This window comes from Rhinopithecus roxellana, chromosome 15, assembly GCF_007565055.1.
Source record: "Rhinopithecus roxellana isolate Shanxi Qingling chromosome 15, ASM756505v1, whole genome shotgun sequence".
Classification (NCBI taxonomy): Eukaryota; Metazoa; Chordata; class Mammalia; order Primates; family Cercopithecidae; genus Rhinopithecus; species Rhinopithecus roxellana.
In genome coordinates this window covers 25,748,334-25,767,558 of record NC_044563.1, presented here as the reverse complement: position 1 = coordinate 25,767,558, position 19,225 = coordinate 25,748,334, and positions in this window count along the sequence as shown.

Here is a 19,225-nt window from a genome sequence, read left to right as displayed (position 1 = left end):
GTGAAATCATACAGTATCTGTCCTTTTGCATTTGGCTTATTTCACTTAGCATAATATCTTCAAGGTTTAGCCAAGTTTTAGCATGTGTCATAATTTCATTATTTTCTAATGCTAAATAACATTCTATTACATGTATATATTATATTTTGTTTATCCATTCATCTGTAAACGGACACTTGGTTTGCTTCCACCTTTTGGCTATGGTGGATAGCACTGCTATGAACATGAATGTCCAAATATATGTTTGAATCCCTAATTTCCATGCTTATGGATATATATCCAGAGGCAAAATTGGGGAATCCTATGATAATTCTATGTGTATTTTTTGGGGGGAACCAGCATATTATTTTTCCGTAGCAGCTGTACCATTTTATCTTCCCATCCCACAATTCACAAGGTTAATGTTCCCTGCTAATGCTTTGACCAGGGATCATTGTCATGGTCATATGGGTCTCCTCATGAGGCTATGACAAGAGAAAGAGAAAGAGAAGAGAGAAATTGTAGTGACTGAGTTATTGCTTTAATTATGTGCAAAAAATTGGGTTGCTGCCAGACAGCAGGGGAAGGGTAAGCAATACCCTGAAGCAAGAGTATTTACAGAGGTGCTCTTTTGTAATTTCATGTCTAAATTTACTAGCCAGTTGAAAATTATGGTGACCAAATGAAGACGACCACAAAATACAAAGATCTGTGTTATACTTCCAAATAAATATTACATCTATTCAGAGTGATTGAGGTCAGGTCAAGGTAACATGGAAAGGATGAATGGTTCAAAGAAGAAACTATCTTATTTATTTAAAATTTGTGAAGGGATACAGAAATGACAACTACTATAGATGTTGTTTTAATAACTGATTATTTATTACCACCCCATTTATCTACTATGAAGAATATATGTGTGGTTATTACTGAGGTTTCCCCAGTTGTGGATCTTACTTAATTGACATTACTTGTGAAAATATAATGATGGAATTTTGTGTTTCATTTTGGAAACATATTTTACATCTAGACTAAAAATATAAATAGGTCTTTGGAGGGAGAATGGCTATAAGCTTAGGAATATTCTTTTTTAATTTGTATTTTTTAAGTTCTGGGGAACATTTGCAGGATGTGCAGGTTTGTTACATAGGTAAACATATGTAATGGTTTCTTTTTGCATATCCACAGAAAGCTGAACTTTATGCCTAATCATCTGGGCAAGTTGGCCCCTGCTTTGAAAAAATAACTCACGGGCTCTGAGCTTTGAAATACTTTCCCCAGAATATTCTAAGTGCCCTCTGTCCCACCTCTATTGTTTATAGATATTAACCCTATTATTTATTTATTGATAACTATGTTTTGGGATACAAAAAAAAATGTGCCAGGAATATTTGGAGCCAGTATTGTTCTCCAGACATCCTGTCCCAGACTCCAGACCAGGACTCAAGTGCATATATATGAAATTTCAGGACTTGTACCTATGTGGTTGTCTCTGGTCTCCACGACTGAGTCCTGGTTCCAGGGATGCTTCCTGGTGAGAAGATTCCTCCTATTGGTGGGTGCAGCATTGTCTGGAATCACATGATATTGGGCTGCCAGAGTTGTGCTGACTCCTTGACTTGGGGCAATGTTCACTCATAATATCAGCCATAGTACTCCATAAAGTTTCTGGGACATAAATAGTCCACTGCTGACCCATGGGCTTGAGCCACATTATGAGGGTCTATGTGTTGGTTCTTGCTTATCTGAGCTCTGAACACAGTGCTGCCTCTGATCTACAGTACCTGAGGGTGGTAGGAATCACAATGACTGTTTTTTGCACTGTGCACATGCAGTCATTCATACTGGGTCTCAGGGCAATCATCTCACCCCCTTTGCAGGTCCCATGCCAGGTAGCAAGCAGTCTTCTAGGGGTGGCACATCTCTTTCCTTTCAGGGCTTTCGAGGTCATATTCCTGCAGCATTAACCGTCCCTTCTTATGGGTGTCCTCTTTTATTTCCAAGTGATTTGGTAACATCCATGGTTTTAAGCCATGCTAGGGAAGAGATGGACATTTCCTGTGCAAATGAGACTGTTGTTCTTGTTCTGCACATTGGCCCTCACTTTTCTATCCCGTTGATTTTAGGGGTGTAATCAATACTGAATAAAAATGACATTCTAGAAATGTAGTAGCTCTGAAGGTTTCAAAAGGAAACATAATTAGATGTTGTTTTGTTCTATGTTTATGATATAAAATGCCAAATAGTGTATTAGCATGATCAGAAAATAAATTATTATTTGTGGCAGAATCCAGGTAAACTTTTGTTTGTTATTGTTTTCAACAAAGCACAATAATAGCATTTGTGAAAAACACCGGTAGGAAGTACTCCTAGGAAGCATGGTGGATAATATAGCTTCAGAAGTAATGATGTAAGCCACATTAATAAATGGTATTAAATTACTTAAATGTCAGGATCTACACATTTTAAATGGAAAACAGCTTCTAAATAGTCACGTCAATCTGGGTAATAACAGCATTGTTAAGTTTTTCTTGTGGGAGGATACATAAAATTAGCAAGAAATAATACATTTGAAAATTAAGAATGCAAAAAGATATTTTCAGAACATCAACTAGAAAAAATGGTACCTGGACAACATGAAGAATCTTCACATGCACAGATTTAGTAATCAAAATATATAAGTGTTCTTTCTATGAGTTAAATCTTCATTGAAAAATTAGTATAACTAACCTGACCCATGAATAAATACATCTTGTAAACAAATTGTTTATTATGACAGGTAACCCAGGAATTGTATTTCCCTGGCACCTTACTTGACCTAACAGTGGCCCTGCCACTACAAATTGCAATAATTATTCTCTGGATTCCTCTTGGATTTGACCAATACAGTGGTCCAATGATCCATCACATAATCTGAAGGAGGCCTAAAAACAAATGCTGTGTTGTTAATTACCACCCCTTCTGTGCCATCGAGATGAATTACTCTGCCAAAGGTCATAATCTGTTTCTTTTGTTAAGACCTTTTATATGTACAACCGTAAATTTCATTTTGTTCTGCTAACCACTCCTTCCTCTTGACTTTTCAATCATTTTTCTTTTCTTTTCTTTTTTTTTTTGTTTAGGAGAAAAGGCATACAAATTTATTAATCCATGTGGTGGAAAATCACAGAGTGATTATCTGATTACTCAGTGTGGAAGAAGCGTATATATCCTTTTTAATCTTAAATACGATGGTGACTTCCTGATACTGATAGATTTGGGCATTTTATCATCACTTGTTCTTTAAGTATGCCCACATCTTATTGTGCAATTCCCTTATTACATTAAATGGTCTTCTTTCACATGCTCTTTCCTATAGGAACACAAATTGAAAGAATGAAGTACTACTGAAATTTAAAACATTCCAAGCAATTGCAATATGCTTCACCCCTACTAGCCTTTGCTAATAATCTCTATACCTCATCTTCTCTTGACCAAAAATCTTCTACCTCTGCTTATGCTAAATTTATCTGGCCTATGTAGTCCACCATTACCAATCTCATACAAGGCCACATCAATCACCACTTAGACTAATAAATTTAGTTTCTAATTAATGTCCTTGGTATTATTCTTGCCCACTCAGTGTATTCCTCACACTGGAGTAAGAGTAGTATAGTAAAGGAAAAAATTCAGATCGTCTTTCTTTCAGATTCAAATAATCCAAAGTCCCATCAAGATCAGTTGTGAATAAGTAACTGTTACTTTCTCTAATCTGAAATTATGCAGCTTTTCTCTTTGCTCATTTTGGTCTAGCCTTACTAGCCTGGAATCAGTCTTACACATTTTGAAACATGACAAACTCATTTATCCCCAAATCCTCAGTCTGAGACACCTGCCTTTAGCCCTCTTATGACTCGCTCCTTCATTTCCCACATGGAAGGTTCAAGTAACACCTCAACAGAGTGGCCTTCCTTAACCAAACTGCCTAAACTATGAACAGTTTCTTCATCAGCAGGATCATTTGTCTGCCTCTTTGTTTCTGAGCATTTATTATCTCTGCAAGTTATACTATTTATTGAACTTTTTATGTTCTGTCTTATCCCCCAACCTCTGTATGGAAAGAACAAGATTTTTTGGAGTTATAAAAATTTGGGCTATAGTCCTACTTCTGCCACATGTCATCCATGAATTCTTGCTAAAAGTCCTAACTTTTATGAATTTTTATTCTCTTAAATTCTTCTGGGAATTTAGGAAAGAAAAAGAAAAGCATTTGAGATTTGCTATAAAATGTACTGTTAACACAGAGTACAAGGTCACTAAAGAGTGACAAATGATGGAAAATTGGGAATTTTTTTGCAACCAGGAAAGAATACAGGAAGAATATTTACAGGCGAAACTAGTGCAAAGAATAAAAACATGGAGCTGTGAGAAAATACGCTTTGATGAAGGAACTGGAAACAGCGTTTGGGGTAATGAAAGATTATAGTTGAGAGTGCAGATCTGGAGATTTTGCCACTCATAAGAAAGCACTGAAGCACATCGTAAGACCTTAACAAAGGTTATCATCAGTTATCACCACTAGAATGTGAGAAGTAGTTAATTTGGTAGTGGCAGATGAGTCTTTGAACAGGAAATACATTATTTCTGTTTTACAGATAAGGAAACTGAAGGTCACAACGTTATAACTACAATGTAGGCCTTAAATTGATTTAATTTGTAATCTACGGGACTTTCACTGTATTTTTAATTTTTTTAAAGTAAAATGAAGCTGCAAAGAATATTCCAGTTTACATAAATTTCTGAACCTAGAAATATATCTTTTTTTTTTTTTTTTTTTTATACTTTAAGTTCTAGGGTACATGTGCATAACGTGCAGGTTTGTTACATATGTATACTTATGCCATGTTGGTGTGCTGCACCCATCAACTCATTGGCCAGAAGGGCCGGGCGCGGTGGCTCAAGCCTGTAATCCCAGCACTTTGGGAGGCCGAGACGGGCGGATCATGAGGTCAGGAAATCGAGACCATCCTGGCTAACATGGTGAAACCCCGTCTCTACTAAAAAATACAAAAAACTAGCCGGGCGAGGTGGCGGGCGCCTGTAGTCCCAGCTACTCGGGAGGCTGAGGCAGGAGAATGGCGTAAACCCGGAGGCGGAGCTTGCAGTGAGCTGAGATCCGGCCACTGCACTCCAGCCCGGGTGATAGAGCGAGACTCCGTCTCAAAAAAAAAAAAAAAAAAAAAAAATGAAAATATGGCCAGAAGTTCAACTATTAGGTTAGGTGGTACGTGCAGTTTTTATTTTGATTTTAACTGAAATTGAATTTAATTTAATTATCCTCCAGGAAGGTCTCATAGACATTTATTGATCCAGAATTTAAAGGGCCTTATCCACTACACTCTAAGCAACACTGGATGTTTTTTTCTCTTTCTAATATAATTATGATAAATAATATTACATTATCACATCATATCATTTGTACTTTTTGCTCTTTGAAAATTAATTTTTATTCATTTTAATAGTTCTTTATCTTTTTATAAGTTATATTTAAAGTATTTTTCTTGTCTACCATTTTTAAATTGTGAAATTCTACATAATTCTTACTTGTGCAGAAGTTTAACCTTTTTATTTTTATATGGTCTAATCTATTGATCTTTAATAATTCTGTTTTATGTTTCCTTAGGCAGTCAATTCCAACAGTAAGTTTAATTACCTTCTGTTTTCAAACTATTGCTATATGCTATAATACATATACCAAAAGTACATTAAAAGAAAATTTCATTTAATAAAGAATGAAAAGTATATTTAATTAGATAAAATCTATCAGATACAATTATTGCTCAATAACTTTAAAAGCATTAGATGTCAAGTAATTGATAAATCATTCACAAGCCTCATTCTAATATCCAAGTTAAATATCACTGATATCTCCCAATACATCTTCTCACCAGTTATGAATGTGGCTTAGTATCCTCCTAAGTCTCGGCCGGGAGCGGTGGCTCAAGCCTGTAATCCCAGCACTTTGGGAGGCCGAGACGGGCGGATCATGAGGTCAGGAGATGGAGACCATCCTGGCGAACCCGGTGAAACCCCGTCTCTACTAAAAACTACAAAAAACTAGCCGGGCGAGGTGGCGGCGCCTGTAGTCCCAGCTACCCGGGAGGCTGAGGCAGGAGAATGGCGTGAACCTGGGAGGCGGAGCTTGCAGTGAGCTGAGATCCGGCCACTGCACTCCAGCCCGGGCGACAGAGCGAGACTCCGTCTCAAAAAAAAAAAAAAAAAAAAAGTATCCTCCTAAGTCTCGTCATCTAGGAACCACACCAAGTCAATTAGACAATCATCCATGTTGATAACTATCTGACCTGGCTGGTGTCTACAGCATGTTTAATTCCTAGAAAACCATTACGCCATTAATATGTACTGAAGTTCCCATGTGTATATAACTACTCAGTAAATGTTTAATAGAGATAATTGTGATGGATAATTTATATATATGTAAAATAAATTATAAGGTATTTATATTTATATATGGATAATATATACGTGTGTATGTGTATATATGTGTATATATTGTGTGTGTGTGTGTGTATATATATAAAATCACAGTTAATATAAGTTTGTGAAGAAATTCTTAAATGATAAGCTTTCCATGATGCGTAAAAGTGGCCAGACCTATGCTAGGCACATTGGGAAAAGTAAAAAAAAAAAAAAAAAATACAATGTAATTTCTCTTCTTAAATATTATCTGAATTTGGGGGACAAAACAAGAAATCCCACACTGTTTCCACTCTACAGTTCAGGACATGTAAGGTCACATAAACAATTAAGGTAGAAATGAGTAATAGCTTTATTTCCATTTTTCAAAATAGCATTAGTGGGGGCCTCCACAACTGCCATCCTATGGACCTTTTCAAAGAACACATCATAAGGTGGTGACCATGTTTTGGCCTAAAAATTCAGTCAAGTTTCATTTATATCATTATTTGTGGAATCACTTATTTAATACCTGAAATTTCCCATCTGCTTAAACTTTATTAATTTAGGATTCTGAAGTCTTTCTCATCATGGTATCTTCAATGTCTAGAAAATGTCACACCTCTCTTAAACAGATCTGCACATGGATATGTGGGCTTTGCAAAGTAATATCACTTATTAGTTTCCTAAAAGATTCAAAAATGTTCAGGATCACACAAAACTGATGGAAGAAAAGTGCTTCTATCTTCTCATTTTTGGGCAACCAAATGTGTTGCTAGGCCGGGTGGTAAACTCAGGGGAATTCATCAGTATTGACTGAAACAAAGGTCATGGGTGTTTTGGCTGAATAGCAGGAATACGATTCTGCAGCATAAAAGCCAAGAACACAGTGCTATCACTCAATAGCATAATAACTGCAGATAATATCTAAGTTTTAATAGCAAAACTGAGAAGCAAGAATTGGCTGGGTTGGTGAAACTTGCAACTCTCCTAACAACATTTTCCTCTTTGCTGGAATCTGAGACATCTATGCCTGAGAAAATCACAACTATTTCTTACATATGGATTCACCTTATTTTCAGAGAAAAAAATTGTTTTCCAATGCATGTTTAATATATATAATATATAACATATAGTATTATATATTAAACATTATATATTATAACATTAAAATGTATATAATATTGTATATACATTAAACATAATATAATTATATATTATATATATTAAAATTGTTCTGCCCTCAATAATTGCAGAACGTTTTTTCAGTGTTTATGAATGTATATTTATCTGTGGTGGGAAGAATGGGATTATGTTCTCACAGTTAACCATTGCACAAGACACACAAATTTCCCTTTATTCTTTGATTGATATTAGTCTCAATGGCCTCTTACTTATTTTGCCAAATGAATACAGAGACGGATGATAAAATGATAATGTAAGTGCTTTTTTCCCCCAGTTTTGTTTTCATTTTTTTGTTTGTTTTGCTTTGCTTTTAAGAGACACAGTCTTTCTTTGTTGCCCAGGCTGGCATACAGTGGCATGATCATAGTTCACTGTATTCTGGAACTCTTGGGCTCAAGTGACCTTCCTGCCTCAGCATCCCAAGTAGCTGGGACTACAGGCATGCTCCTCCATGCCAAGCTGTTTTGTTTGTTTGTTTGTTTATTTTCATTTTTCTTTTTTAGAGATGGGGAGTGTCACTATTTTACCCAGACTGGTTTCGAAATCCTGGCCTGAAGCAATACTTCCACCTCAGTCACTCGAGTAGCTGGTATTACAGCCATGAGTCACTATGTCTGGCCACAATTTCTGATTTTTAAAATTTTGATTCACAGTCTTGTTAATGCCAAATAACCTGATTCATTTTTCCCCTTGAGGAAGAGGAAGCAAGTCATCTTCTGCTACTGAACAGACCAGAGTTAGGAGGTGTTAGTTCCTAATCCTTCTGAGTGTTCCATCTGGAGAAATTTCTTCTTTTTGCTAAAAATGAAAACAAATCACTAAAGCATTGGATCAAGTTTTGGCTTTCAATACTTTATCATTTATTTTCTTTTATGAGCTCTATTATAGCTTGTCTTTGGCTAATTGTTGCAATAGTATCTTATGAAAAATGTGTGTTTATTATTAACTCCAATTCTTTTATGGGTGTCTTCACCAATATTTCTATCTGCCTTGGGAAATATTATGCACAAGATATGACAATTCAGATGGCATTACAGGATAATGAATCCTTCAGGCTCTGAAATGAGGCTTCATGAGTTTGGACAGAAAAAAATCATTTTTCTCTTTACTTTCTTGCTATGAAGATTAGAGAAAGAAATTTCCTTCCAGACCCAAGTCTCCTTAGTATTATCCAGATGGTATGATCGAGATCATCTCAGAGCCTGATACCTTTCAAATTCATTTTGTTCTCTTTCCAAATCATGGTTAGCGCATGAAATATGATGATATTTATACATAAACCTCAAATTCACTTCCCTTGCTAAAGCTTGAGGATACAAGCGGAAAGAAGATACTCTGGTTACTGCTAAAATAAAGAGATGAAAAATCTGTTTCCATATCACTGCCCAGATTTGTTATTTTCCTCCTTCTTCCTCAAAGAGAAATCATAATAAATGTTAAGACCTACTAAGTTTCTACCCTGATCAGGAAGCTATTTTTAATCATTCTGGATCCTAACAGAAGTTATGAGATTTTATAGCCTGTCTCTGGAAACAAACATGTAGACTGAAATCTCAACTTCTATTACCGGCTATGTGACCTGCAAAGTTACTTACTTTCTCTTAGCTCACTTCCTTCACTTGAAGAGTAAGGGTATTTGGAGTCTTTCTGAAAATTTGTTACAAAAGTTTTATGTAAAATTGCATAAGGCAATGCATGTCCATATGTTAGATGCTAAATATTGGCTGTCTATAGTGATCATCTTCAAGTTCTGTGTATATCACTTATCATCTCTACCAAGTTTTTGGCCTCTTTTGTCCTGTTATACATATATTCAGTATAAATTCTTCAAATATTTTGTAACTTCCTTTATAGCAATGATTAGATTCTGACATTTATTTGTTATATGATCAGAATATAGGAACAGAAAATGTATTAGTTTCCTGTTGCTGATGTAACAAATTACCACAAACTTAGTGGCTTAAAACAACAGATTTTTATTTTTCTACACTATGTGAGGGCGGAAGTCCAAAGTGCATCTTGCTGGGCTAAAACTAAGGTGTCAACATGGTTCTACTTTCTTTAAAGCACTAGGAGAAAATCTCCTTTTTTCCTTTTCCACATCTAGAGCTGTATCTCTTGTGTTCCTTGCTCCATGGCCATTTCTCTCATCTTCAAGCCCAGCAGCATAACATCTTCACATCACCTGCACCTCTTCTGTAGTTAAATCTCCCTCCTTCTGGTTCCCTTTTATACAGACACTTATGATTAAAGGTATAAACTACACAGATCATCCAGAATAATATCTTCATTGCAAAATACATGTTATTTATATTTATAAAATTCCTTTCTTTTCATATAAGTTAACATCAACAAGTGCCAGAGATGAGGATGTAGATATCTTTGCCAGCAATTACTTATTTTACAACACTTCACACTGTGGTCCACAGAGATTCATGTCTATCCCACATGCAAAATGCATTAACCCTGTCCAGACATCTCCAAAAGTTCCAACCCATTACAAAATCAACTTAAAAGTCCAAAATCTCATCTAAGTATTACAACTACAAAAGTCTCAAGTCATCATTTAGAGTAATCTAAATCAGGCATGGGTAAGACTATCAATTTCATTTACCCTGGGACAATATTTACATTTGTGGACCTGTGAAACTAGAAAACAAGTTATATAGACCCAAAATATGACAGGAAAGGCATAGGGTAACAGTATAACATTATCTCCCTCCAAAAAGAGAAAATAAAAATAAGAAAAGTGTCATTGGCCCTGTAAAATTTTGAAATCCAACTGGACAAATTTCATTAGGATTCAAATCCTGGAAATAATCATCTGTCATCTGAAGCTCCATCCACCAAAATTATGGCTCAACTTTTAGTGCCCAGTACTCCAACCTCTGTTCCTAAGTGTCCTCTCTCTTCACATGTTTTCTTGTTCTTAAATAGTAGTATATGTTTACAGCTGAATAGATTATTATCTCTTTCACTACTTGCAGAATTTTACTAGTCAGCTGGTATTCTTTCGTTTTGTCTCACACCAGTCTCTTTCAGTTCAATCTAGCATTGCTTCTTTTTTGAAAACCTTCTTGAAACTCTCATTGGTCCCCTGCCTGTGTCATGTGACTTTATAACATTACAGAATAAACTTCTCCGTGAACTATGATTCTGTTGAGACATCTGAGGAGATATATAAGCTGCATGTCTAATCTTTTCAGCACTTGCAAAAGTTTGTCCAGTCACACAGATGGCCTTCCTTCTCTCCATAGAACACATTACTGACAATAAATCTACTAACTTTAGCCAGTTGGCAATATAAGTGGGCTGAGAATGCACCCTAAGTGTCAAGATCTAGTTTGATTTGTTTAATAGTTCTTCCTTCAATTTAGTTTTCCTCTTCAATTTCACTCAGTTACAAAAAGAAACCAGACAATATTTTGAAAACTTTGTTTGAAAATCTCCTTAGTTACATATTCAAGTTCATTGCTTAAAAGTTCTAAAGTGCTGCTTTCTGTATAATTATATAAACCAATTCAGCTAAACTTTTTGCCACGAGGGTCACCTTTTCTCCACTTCAATAACATTTCCCATTTCCTTCTGATCCCTCACCAACAGTGATTTTAATGTTCACATTTCTACCAACATCCTGTTTAGGACACTTTACATATTTTCTACGATGATATAGGCTTTTTCTTATGCTACTCACTTCCTTCTGAGACTTACCAGCAGTGCCTTTAAGATCAATATTTCAACTAACACATTATAAATATCGGCATGAGCTAGTGGTGCCATAGATTAATCAAAATGCTTATCTTCTCCACATTTCCAAAATAGCATAAGCCAGTTGACAGTTGTTCATAGAATAGACAATTTCATGGCCTTAACAACAACATGAAAGAGATTTTACAATATTGATATAACAATTGCTGAATCAATGTTATTTCTGCTTACAGGTAAAATGTATAACCTTAAAACTGTATAACCTTAAAGTTTATAAACTTAAAACTGTAAATTGTGTGTGCCTGTTTAAGATCAATTATTTTGGGAAATAATCCTGGGTGTGGAGAGTCTGTATATTTACATGCATGCAGTATATGTTTGTATATGTGTGTGTATATGCATGAATGTTATATTGAGATTTTTTTTTTGAGACCACAAACTAAAGTATCTCATAATATTCAATATCTATGGATATTCATGTTACAGGCTTACTTGCTTGTCCAAAAGCCTCAGGTTCTGTATGAATAAATCAAAGAGATGCTCAAATTGAATATATTACACATTTTACTTCCCACTACCCTCCTGTGAAGAAAAGCTCTCTTTACTAGCCTGTTTGCATACCAAGAATTCCCCATTTTTAATTTACCAGATGGCAGCATAAGTTAACAGTTTACTGGACTATCAAAGCTTTCAAGTTTTCTTCTTAGAGGCCATGGAGTATTATTATAAATTCCTCTCCAGATTTGTCTTCAGGATCATTCAGAATGTCACAATAATTAGTTATTAGTGATTTCCTGGTGGGTGGCTGATATGGTTTGGATTTGTGTTGCCACCCAAATCTCATGTCAAATTGTAATCTCCAGTGTTGGAAGAGAGGCGTGGTGGAAGCTGACAGGATCATGGAGGCAGACTTCCCCTTTGCCGTTCTCCTGGTAGTGAGTGAGTTCTCAGGAGATCTAGTTGTTTAAAAGTGTGTAGTACCTCCCTGCTCTCTCTCTCTTTTTCCTGCTCTGGCCCCACAAAACACGCCTCCTTCCTCTTCACCTTCCACCATCACTATAAGTTTCCTGAGGCGTCCCCAGCCATGCTTCCTGTACAAACTGCAGAACTGTGAGTAAATTAAACCGCTTTTCTTTATAAATTAGTCTCAGAAAGTTCTTTATAGAAATGAGAGAATTGACTAATACAGTGGCCTAAAGAAAGCCGATTTCTTTAATCACTCATTAAATATTTATTCATTCAGTACCATCTATTTTTTTTTTTTTTTTTTTTTTTTGAGACGGAGTATCGCTCTGCTGCCCAGGCTGGAGTGCAGTGGCCAGATCTCAGCTCACTGCAAGCTCCGCCTCCTGGGTTTAAGCCATTCTCCTGTCTCAGCCTCCCCAGTAGCTGGGACTACAGGCGCCCGCCACCTCGCCCAGCTAGTTTTTTGTATTTTTTAGTAGAGACGGGGTTTCACTGTGTTAGCCAGGATGGTCTCGATCTCCTGACCTCGTGATCCGCCCGTCTCGGCCTCCCAAAGTGCTGGGATTACAGGCTTGAGCCACCGCGCCCGGCCTAGTACCATCATATTGAACAACTATTATGTGCCTGACATGTAAGAGATACTTTACACTGAGATATTTTATTGAACAAAAAGACATAAATTAGAAAGTCATATCTAGCAACAAAGAAATCATAATAAATATTTAAATTGCATAATATATTAGAGGGTCCTAGTGTTAAAGAAAAAAACAGGGTAGAACATATAAAGGAAAATAATGAATTTAGACCTTAAATATTATAGTTAGGAAAAGCCTTTTTGAAAAGATTACATTTAAGAAAACAACTCAAGGACTTATACTACAAAATTATGCAAATATTCATGTAAAGATTAATTCGTGAAGATAGAAGAGCTGATGGCAAAGCCCTAAAATGTAGAAGACTTGGTCAGACATGCAATAAGAAGGCTATTCCATGGCTTTGGAAATGTATCTATTTGAGCATTTAACTTTCTCCCCGACCCCATCACATAATTACAGGAAAAGTGCAAGACTTCCTTTCTACCTAGTCCACAAAGACATTAAGGACAAATGGAGTACCTAATGAACATGCAGCTTTTAAGAGGAAAATCATCTCTTTATATTTGTGAAACATTTTATTGTTTTCTCATTCACCTTCTTTAGTTGTATCTAACAATGTTTTATTCTGGTGATCCAGTAGATTCCAGAATACAGCATAAGAGAAAAGAAGCATGAAATTAAGTGCTTAAATTTATTGGGGTGGAGGGAGCTAAAAGCAAAATAAAAGAAATATACATTCTCTGTGCTTTTGTGTATGCAGAATGTTAGAGTGCCCGAAGAATAATGAATGAAGGGAGGAATGGTCTGTACTTACTTCTGAGAGCAATGAAAATCCAGTGAATGAATGAAATATAAGCCTGGAGATAACATGGTTTTCCTTTTTAAAACTCACTCTGGCTGCTATTGGGAGAATGCACTGTTCATGTGGTTAATAGAAAGTGTCTTGGTAATTTGTATCAAGAGCCTTAAAATAATTACTAACAAAGAGGTATAAGTCTATTTAAAGAAATCCATGCCAAGCGAGCAAGAAGAGATTATTTAAAATTATTGCAGAATTATTACTCCAAATGTTATTTAAATACAGAAACACTAGAAAAGATAAAATATCCTTTAATGACAAATGATTAAAAATAAGATATATACAACAACAGAATATTCCACAGCTTTAAAAAAGTGTGTTTTCAATGTGTACACATGGACATAACAGAGTGGTATAACAGATATTGGAAACTCCCAAAAGTGGGAGCTAGGAGAGGAGTGAGGGATTAGAAATTATTTGTTGTGTACACTGTACACTATTCCGGTCATGGATGCACTAAAAGCCCAGAATTTACCACTAACAATATGTCTATGTAACAAACTGCTCTTGTTACCCCCTAAATAAAATATTTTTTAAGCGTGTTTTCAAGGAGGATTTAAAGAAATGGACAAATGGTCATAAACAAATATATCAGTAATTGTGTATATAAACCACAACACTTATATAGATACGAATATAATTAGGCATTTGTATATGTTATATATAGTTACGTAAATATGTGTACATATACATATCTTTACATGTATACATATACATATGTATACATCTCCATACACATGCACCTGCACACACACAAATTCACACAGAAACATAATATCTCTGTCTCCAGAAAATAAAAGATATATTCATATAAAAATAAAGTTTTATTTGGATAGATGATTGTAGATGACTTCAGATTTTATACTTTTCTATATTTTTCTAAAATAAGTATGAATTACAGTCTAAAGAGAAAAAATGTCAAACATACAAGAATCTCATTGTTGTAGCAATAGGTCTTTTTTCAATTTTTTCTGATTTCAAATCTGTTCTGTCATGTAATTAAATCACAACAAAAAGTATGCTTCATCACAGTGTAACAACTGGTGATCTCCAGGTACAATTCTGAACTTTTTGATGGAAAAATCTACTTTTGATCTCAAAAATATACTTCTAAAGTAATATTAACCTATAAAAAGAATGATGTGTAGATTTCTACTTAGTCTTGTTTAAAGAAGCAATGTTCAAGAAAAATTAATGAGAATTAAAAATACATGTGAGTGTGTTGGGATTTTATTTACAGAGACGTTAGATGTTAGCATTTCCTGGACTGGCATGTATTGTGCAGGGGAATTTTGATATTTTTATGCTTTAAAATAAGGATTAGAGAAAAAATGTGAAATATAATGAATATATCTTTAAAATTTAGCAGAAGAACAAACATGAATTTCAAATATACATTTCTATTCTGCCTAAGCTTCATAGATTAATCACAGAAAAAATTCTGCTTTGATCTTTCTTCTTGCATTATATCTACCTGTATTTAACTTTAGCTAATTGGCATATTGCTGCTGTTAATTTTTACACCAGCATTAAAAGCATTAAGGAGTCAGCCAAATACAGATGGACTTCCATGGTCAAAGTGGGTAAAAGTTCATATATTTATTATCCAGGATTAATAAAGTGAAATAAGGTATTTGTTATATTAGTATATGGATCATCTAAAGTACTACATGTACCCATAGAAAAGAAAAATATTTAAGATTACACATGCACATCTGAGGAATCAGGAGAGCTGGACTTTAGGTCTCACTAAAAAAATTATCTCTTTTTGTAACCTTGGTAAGCCTCTGCCTCTCCCTGGGCCTTGGTTTCTTTATCTGTTAAGAGAGAGGACAAATTCCTATGATTCATTTATTTCCCAAGGTATTGTAAGTCTCACACTTAGTCAAGGACTTTTGGATGCCATTCATCTTCTCAGCCACAGAAATGAACTGCCCTCAGAAAACACACCAGACTTACCACCATCAGTACCACCCACTACCGCTACTACCACTAGCACCTTTATAAATAACACATGAAGGCTGGGCACGGTGGCTCACGCCTGTAATCCAACACTTTGGGAGGCCAAGGCGGGCGGATCATGAGGTCGAGATCCACCCTGGCCAACATGGTGAAACCCCGTGCCTACTAAAAATACAAAAAATTAGCCAGGCAAGATGGCAGGTGCCTGTAATCCCAGCTACTTGGGAGGCTGAGGCAGGAGAATCACTTGAACCTGGGAGCGGAGGTTGCAGTGAGCTGAGATCTTGCCATAGCACTCCAGCCTCGGCAAAAAGAGTGAAACTCCATCTCAAAAAAATAATAATAATAAAATAAATAAATGAATAAATACATAAATACAAATGTTATATTTATAAAAATAAATAAATACATACATAAATACATAAATACACACATGAAGAGAAGGTGACATTATAATTGAGGGATGTTTTTATTCTCAAAGGCTAAGGTCTTTAGAAAATTTCTATAAGAGGACTGATTTGAACTTTTTCCAAAGATTCAATGCAATCTTTAGCCACTATTTATGTGAAAAAAGTGTAAAGCTCAGAAAAATCAAGGTAGTTTTCAGAGCTAAAGAGTTAAGTAAGATTGGTGATATTGGGAGGTGGGATTTTAGCTTGGTTCGTTCTGTCTGATATTGCCACCCCAAAAGCTTGGAGTGTGAACATGGATAATTAAGTCGCTATTTTATTTCTTTCTCTTTTGCTTTCAAAATAATATGAAAGCAAAAATTTCAGAAAATTTATTTAGTAATAATCATAATTATATTTTTCAATTGTAAATCACTTTCAAAAAAGGTATTGATTTGACAGATGCAGGGATATAAGAAATATCTTGATGGCAAAACTGTCCTACACATCATGGGCCTGTATCAGTGAAAGAAATGGATTTTGCAGGGATAGTGATATTAACAAGATTGAGAAACACAAACTGCAGAGAAGACTCTCATTCTTTCAGCACATTCTTGCAGCTCTTATCATGTGCCTTACATTATAAGCAAGAAAAGGAGGATATTTAATAATAGCACAGTAATATTTATTGTAGACTAATCTAATTCAAGCAAGGCTCCATGCTTAGATGTTTTATTTATCAATTCCTTTACAGTGCCTAATCACTTTAGCCATAACTACTGTGTAATAAATTTGGAAAATTTAAATAAATGGTTTATTATTTCCCTGACAATTAGGGATCTTTTTTTCATCATGCTCATACTATCATTTCTTTCTTTCTCATGTTTATTCTCTTTTGCTTGTGTCTTTATATATATTTTCTCTCTTTTTATTTTTATTTTTGAGACAGGGTCTTACTGTTACCCAGGCTGGAGTGTTGTGGTGTGCTCACAGCTCAGTGCAGCCTGACCTTCTGTGCTCAAGCGATTCTCCCACCTCAGTCTCCTGGACAACTGTGACTACAGGCATGCAACATCACACCTGGCTAATATTTTTATTTTTGTATAGACAGAGTTTTGTCCTATTACCCAGGCTGGTGTCAAACTGCTGGGCTCAAGCAATCTGCCCACTTTGGCCTCTCAAAGTGCTGACATTCTAGGCATGAGCCACTGTGCCCAACCAATTTATGTTTTCATGTAAACATTGTAACCAATTATACTTTAAAGCTGATATGTATACTATTTGTATGATAGACTTCAGAGCAATTACAGTCTTTCTTTAATAAATTTCATTTCAAGGGAAATGCTATTTGTTTACTTATATGGCTTTGTTTCAGATGCTTTCCAAAAGTGCTTTTCTTTTTCGTTTTTATTTTTCCTTTTTGCCATTTTAAGTCTAGTCAATAAAGTTAAGAGGCAGGACACCAGATTTTAGGTAAATTCTAAACACGCTCAAGTTTTGCCCTCCAGCTGTCCAAGTTATCTGTCAAGTGTCGTGTCCTCACATCTCAGTGGAGATAACATCTTTGACAATGGAAAGGCCAAATGAAACCTTTTTTTTTTTTTTTTTTTCCCACTCTTGAAAGTAAAGGACAAATACAAAGAGACTGCCTAATATACTTTTCTATATAGGGTGATGAATTTTAAAAAGTTAAATAAAAGAGATCAATTAACATAAAAAGAGAGATCCTAAACAAAAATGGAAAAACAATATTCTTGTGTTTGAGTAATGAAGGGATTGCATATTTAATAAACCTTGAGGCACCCTGTTTATACTGTGAACAATAGACAATATCTCAATTATAATGCCAATTTCTAGAAGATGTAGCAAAACAAAAGCACTGAGATCATTTAAGAACTTGTAAACTGGTTTAAACTTGTAAACGCCAGCTAAATAGCACATAGCAATAGTTGTGAGGGCATTTATGTATTCTGTCTTATAATCACATGCCATTTTTGGGGTGCTGTTTCTAAGTCTATTATAAAACCAAACACAAAAATGTTTGGTTTCCTGAGATAGTCACTGATGCATCATCTGTTAGTTAAAAAGAAGAGAAAATGACTGGAGATAAGTGTCCAACAATATCGAAATGGCACATCAATGGGAGTTATTATTTCCTTGTCCTTAAATGCATATAATTAAGATGAAAACTAAAGATAATTATAGTGGGAAATATTTTAGATGTGACACAAAATCAAAATGTAATTTTAAGTGTATTCAGTGTCTATAATAACCTATTTATGTTTGCACAAATTTTTGCTCAATTTGAAACATGACATAAACTATGGCTTTGTTATGAAAATCAAATGTAATAATACAAACAAAATGCTCAGAACAGTGTCAGATTCATATGCTATTGCAACTATTGTTGGAAAATAAAGTAAGTCAATTTGACTTTTGTAATTATAGTTTTTGTTTTTTTTAAACTTAATGGCTTCTTCAGAGTACTTTTAGGTGCTGTTTAAAAGTCTCTATTCTATCTCCACTAATCAGGTAGCCTGTTTTAGTGAGATTCAATTCTTAGCTTTTATTCTTCTTCCAATAAAAATATTTTTTGATAAGAATGCTTTTAAAGAGACAATCGGCCATCATAAAATATCTTTTTATACTTCTTTTTTTTTTTTTTTTGAGACGGAGTCTTGCTCTGCCGCCCAGGCTGGAGTGCAGTGGCCGGATCTCAGCTCACTGCAAGCTCCGCCTCCCGGGTTCACGCCATTCTCCTGTCTCAGCCTCCCCGGTAGCTGGGACTACAGGCGCCCGCCTCGTCGCCCGGCTAGTTTTTTTTTTTTTTTTTTGTATTTTTTAGTAGAGACGGGGTTTCACCGTATTAGCCAGGATGGTCTCGATCTCCTGACCTCGTGATCCGCCCGTCTCGGCCTCCCAAAGTGCTGGGATTACAGGCGTGAGCCACCGCGCCCGGCCATCTTTTTATAATTCTAATAAAGTTTCCGTTGTTTGCCTTGTAAACCTTCCAAAAAGCATTTTGCAGGGAAGTTCACTTAGGCAGATGCAACAATATTTAATGGCAGGTAACACTTATTTTATGATCCATCAGACTCCTATTTTAATTGCAAGGACACAAGACCAAA